General features: G+C 37.8%; 1 non-coding gene across 1 annotated transcript; it reads left to right on the top strand.

The window, feature by feature from the left end:
* The first annotated feature begins 4782 nt into the window (after positions 1–4782).
* Positions 4783–4969, top strand: LOC116470069 (small Cajal body-specific RNA 16). Its single transcript, XR_004248500.1, has one exon. It is a non-coding gene; the product is annotated as a small Cajal body-specific RNA 16 (non-coding RNA).
* Positions 4970–5706: the final 737 nt, after the last annotated feature.

Raw genomic sequence — 5706 nt, 5'->3', positions numbered from 1 at the left:
CACTCCATTTCCCTGCCTTGTTTTTTAACTCCCTGTGAGCTATGCAATAGATCAAGCTCATTCTCTTTGTTGACATGCTCAGCTTTGCCTTCTCATGCATCTGACTTCAATGTTTTTCATAGTCTTCAAATGAACTTTGTATGAAACAGAGCAGCTGCCTGTAACAGATAACAGCAAAACACCCAGGTCACAGACCAGTGTGGCCAGCCGCCTCTTCCTAAGCTGCAGTCTGCTTCTTTGAGGATTGCCTGAATTCTCAACTGCCAGAGTTCAAGAAAATTTGATCATGGTTTGATTCCAGGAGAGAGAGAAAAAAAAAAAACCCAGTTTAAAATTCAAAGTATTAATGTAATCATTTATGAAAAAAAGAAACCTATAAAAGTCTGTTTCAGAGAGTTTAAAGAGGGAAAGAAGCAGGAAGGAAATCCCCTCAACAGTTTTATTTAGAAAAAAATAAAATTATGTCTATGCCACCTCCATGTTGACAAAAATAATGCAGAAGAAGGACTTGGTGAACATATTTTTAATTAGATCAGTGACGTTCACAGGATCAGGTACAAGAGCATTGGACATAATCTACTTGATTTATACTTGTTACTGCATACTTAAAAGAATTTCACACATTGTGCTGCTCCTTCTCAGGCAGCTTAGTGGTTACTGTGGATCATGAACCACACTTTTTGATCAGATAAAACTAAAATGTGATGATGAGGGAAGAAAAAAAGCCCTATGTTCATTAGCCAGTGCTTATAAAAATATACAAGACATCAAATATCTGAGATGAAAATCTATTTATTAGACTTTTCATTGTTTGTGGCAACATTTTAAATAATAATGTTGCTTATCAAGTCACCTTTTATTGGGTTAAAACCTCCTGCAGCATCTAAGCTGAAAGAAGTCTTCACTGATTCATGCTTACATTTGAGTTTTTAAAACACCACCTCTTCAGGTAAATTACTTTGACAGTTATTTTGCATACACCAATAAAACTTCACCTGTGCAGTGAACAATCTACATTAACATATTTGATGGTCCTCCAAATTCCCAAAGTCCTTTTTCTTTTCTTTAAAAAAAACTTTTTTTATTTCCATAGTTTTTGGGGAACAGGTGGTGTTTGGTTGCATGGAAAAGTTCTTTAGTGGTGATTTCTGAGATTTTGGTACACCCATCACTTGAGCAGTGTACACTGTACCCAATGTGTAGTCTTTTATCCCTCACCCCCTCCCACCCTTCCCCCTCAGTCCCCAAAGTCCATTATATCATGCTTACGTCTTTGCATCCTCATAGCTTAGCTCCCACTTATAATTGAGAACATATGATGTTTGGTGTTTGGTTTTCCAATCCTGAGTTACTTCACTTAGAATGATGATCTCCAATTCCATCCGGGTTGCTGCAAATGCCATTATTTCGTTCCTTTTTATGGCTGAGTAGCATTCCATGGTGTGTGTGTGTGTGTGTGTTTGTGTGTGTGTGTTTGTGTGTGTGTGTCACATTTTCTTTATCCACTCATTTGATGGGCTTTTAGACTGATTTCATATATTTGCAATTGTGAATTTTGCTGCTATAAACCAAAGTCCTTTTTCTAACCCAACTGAAGCTCTTAAACTCCTAGTATATAGAAATTTGGAAGCTACCACTGGCATCAGATCTTTGGATTCTAGGCTTAAAAAGCTCTAGAATACCCTCTTTTTTATCCTCAACACTAATGACATATGACAAGCCTTTGAAGTCACTTCTAGGAAAGCTTCTAACTGATCTGATTGCCTCCTGTCTATTCTTTACATTGATGATGGAATCGTCCTTTTAAAAGTGGCACTGATAGTTTCACTCTTCTTCTTAAGAATCTTCAGAAGAGTGAAAACAAAATAGGTTACAAAAGTGACATGATATTTAATCACTTTAGCCTCGGAGGCACCTGGGTGGGAGAAAGCAGCTAGAACCCCAGTTAATTGCCTCCGACCTGAAGCAGCTTCTATCGGTAACCCAGCATATTATCCAAATATTACTATTTTTATTTAGGTCACTACATAAAAGCTCCAAAAGCACTGCCGTAAAGCAACAGTTCTTAACTGAGACCTGAGAACCCTCAGGAGAGCAATGTATGGGCGTTAAGATATTTGAGATAGTCCACAGGTTTCTGGGGAGTGGATCCATAGAAATTATCTATTCTTGAGGGGACCATACCTGTTAAAAAGTTAAAAACAGATCCACAGTACACGTTGGTTTTAAGCGGTTCTATACTATCTGCACAGCCTCAGCAATAACCATTTTTTTCCCATGCATCTTACATTCCAGCCACAGCAGACTACTTGGCATTCTTTTCAACTTACAGATGTTCTTCAGCCCTTATCCTTCTGCAGCGTTACCTCCATAGTGTCCTATTTCTTACCTTAAGCTTCAGCAGTGATGAATCGTTGCCAGTTCTCTGAAATCATTTTCAAGGGTCAATGCCCTGTCATATGCTATCATCAGCTTGGAATGCTCTTACAATCTGCCTGGTGAACTCCTCCACATCGGTCAGCACCCACCTTAAACTCCACTTCTCTATAAAACCTCCTCTTACTCCTCCCAGAAGAATTCATTTCTCTTGTTTTCATGTTGCCACTTTATTCAACATTAATTTCACTAATTTCTAGTCATTCTAATGAACTTAATATGTTTCTCCCCACTAGACTTTATGCTACTTGAAAGTAAGATCTCTAATTTATTCATCTTTATATGCCTAGCATATTGTTTTTAGCCAACACTTAATATACATTTGTTAGATGGCTGTTCGTCTATCCCCACTTCCATATGTGAAACGTGGACTTTCTTTGAAGATCTGGGTAAAATGCCACTTCTGAAAAACCTCTTGACTCCCCCAGGTCAGGGGCTACTCTGTCCTCTATAACGCAGTAGTTCACACACAAGTCTACTGTATCAGTTATACCCAGTCTCTTACCTTGCTCAGGCGTAGAACTGAGGGCCTTCAGTTTGCAGGCTCAGCCCTGCTCAGTTCCTTGGCTTAATCCTGACAAAGGAAGCAACTGCAGTGATTTCAGACCCACCAGTGAGTCCCTTACCATACCCCCCTCAACACCACCACCACCACCAATAACAACTGCTTCGTTTTTTTGGAGCTCTCGTATCTTTACCTGCCAGCCCTCTCTCTCTAGAAACTGAAACTGTATAGCCCTTATCTGGGAAGCCTATTCCAAATAAGAGGATTTTGCAGGAATCATAACATTCTATCTTTCTGCTCTTAGTATTTCTACCTCACCTTAGAAATCAGTGCTCAACCAGATATTGCCTGATATTGCAGACTGAACTGCTTACCACTGTGTTAAGGAAGAATGACCTTACAGCCAGGGTAGTTTTTCTGACTAAGATCAGCTATGTCTGTTTTCTGCTTTGTTCCTTCCCCAACGTGCCTGGAGCTAATTGTACAGTCACAGTGTTTAATAATCCATAATGCTTAACACAATGACTTCCCATAGTAGATGCTTAACATGAGTGAATGGACAAATGAACATCCAGTTATGTATATATAGAACTGGACGTTTAAAATATATATATATACTTCATATATATGTATAAAATATATATATACTTCATATATATGTGCATATATATGAAGTATATGAAGTATATATGTACTTTTATATATAAGCATATATATGAAATAGATATGAACTATATATATGAAATAAATATATATGAACTATATATATGCAATATATATGAACTATATACATGAAATATATATACATATACACACACACATATATATATGAAGTAATGAGAACTGTGGTGAAAACCTTGTTTACAGGAGACAGCTATTCCTTGGCCTTAGTCATTTCTCGACACATGAGAACATGGGCCCAGGAAGACCAGATTTTCTACCTTTTCAAGAAAAACTGAACACTCAGATTTTTCTGTGAATTTTTTGATATTTTGGCTGGAAGAAGCATGGTTCATGTCCAGTGCACCTGTACAGGATAAAGCAGATTAACATGTGGTTAAGTCAGATATTAACAAGGGTAAAACATATAGGCCAGTTGTCTCTCTCTGATTTTTAGTGCTAGCTGAGTGTCAGTATTTCTGGAAAGAAGGGACAACAGCAAAAATTCCATGTACAGAAGTTATCATGACAGAAACTAGCTTGATTCTTTTGATACTCTGCCACTGTTCTCTTCAGCTGATGATATGCCACTGCCAAAATAAGAAGATCCAGGAAGTGAGCCACTGGTGGTATTAGTAATCTGAGACAGATAATTTGAGTTACGTTGATCGAAGAATAACTATGATCTAATAAGGAGATTAGGATGATTCCTTTATTATCTCCTGCCAATGGCTTATTAGAAGAGCCTGGCACAATATGGGCTCAATAAATACTTGTTGAATGCATGAATGAATGAATGAACAAATATATTGTTCTATATTTATGGAAATTTTTGGAAAAGAGTTCAGTATTTTTTTCTGTGAAAATTTTCCCTAATCAAAAGAGCCTTACCAGGTACAGTGAAGACATTATGCTAAGTGAAATAAATCAAACACAGAAGGACAAATATTGTATGATTTCACTTACATAAAGTACCTAGAATAACCACATTTATAGAAACAAAAAATAGAATGGCAATTACCAGGGGGTGGGAGTGTCGGTAATAGGGAGTTGTTGTTTAATGGGTAGAGTTTCAGTTTGGGAAGATGAGAACTGTCTAGTGATGGATAGTGGTGATGTATGCACACAAATGTGAATATACTTAATCCTACTGAATTGTACACTTAAAAGTGGTTAAAATGATGGTCTTGGGAAAGGCTCCTGTGTTGTTGAACCTGCTCAGTTATGGGTGCAGCCTTGTACCAGGCAGCCCAACCCTGACCTAAAGTAAATTCCCAGGAAAAGTCTTTCCTAGGTTGTGAATTTGCAGTAACAGGTGTGCGCGTCCTAGCAGCAGTTTGATGATCATGTATGAAACTGCAAACAGGACAAAAACAAACAAACAAACAAACAAACTATAAATAAATAAATAAATAAATACAATGGTTAAAATGGTAAATTGTATGTAATGTGTATTTTGCCATAATAAAGAAGTGAATTATTCATAATTGTGATCTGCATTTCTGGTTTATATGGGGTTTTTGGTCAGGCTCCTTTTGCCTTTACCCTACTTCCACCCAAATTAATTTTTCTATCCCCTGTATATTTGTACACACATAAAAATGGTGTGTGTGTGTGTGTGTGTGTGTGTGTGTGTGCAGGCACTTAGATAATCCAGAGACTGAAATAGGTAGGAAAAGTATATATTAATCTCTTTGCAATTTCACAAATTGGTCTTTAGAGAGTCTTATTTCTCCAAATATCCTTCGTTATAGATCGTTATAGTTTTTTTTTTCTTTTTTTTTTTTTCTTTTTTTATTTGTTTTTTTGAGACAGAGTCTTGCTCTGTTGCCCAGGCTGGAGTGCAGTGGCTCTATCTCTGCTCACTGCAGCCTCTGCCTACTGGATTCAAGTGATTCTCATGCTGCAGCCTCCCAAGTAGCTGAGATTACAGGCATGTGCCACCACATCTGGCTACTTTTTGTGTTTTTAGTAGAGACAGGGTTTCACCATGTTGCCCAGGCTGGTCTCGAACTCCTGGCCTCAGGTGATTCACCTGTTTGGGCCTCCCGAAGTGCTGGGATTACAGGCATGAGCCACTGTGGCTGGCCTAGTTTTAGATAGCT

The sequence above is a fragment of the Hylobates moloch genome, unplaced genomic scaffold, assembly GCF_009828535.3.
Source record: "Hylobates moloch isolate HMO894 unplaced genomic scaffold, HMol_V3 SCAFFOLD_5, whole genome shotgun sequence".
In the NCBI taxonomy this organism is placed as follows: domain Eukaryota; kingdom Metazoa; phylum Chordata; class Mammalia; order Primates; family Hylobatidae; genus Hylobates; species Hylobates moloch.
Note: the sequence above shows the minus strand (reverse complement) of the source record. Positions and strands in the feature narration are given on the sequence as shown.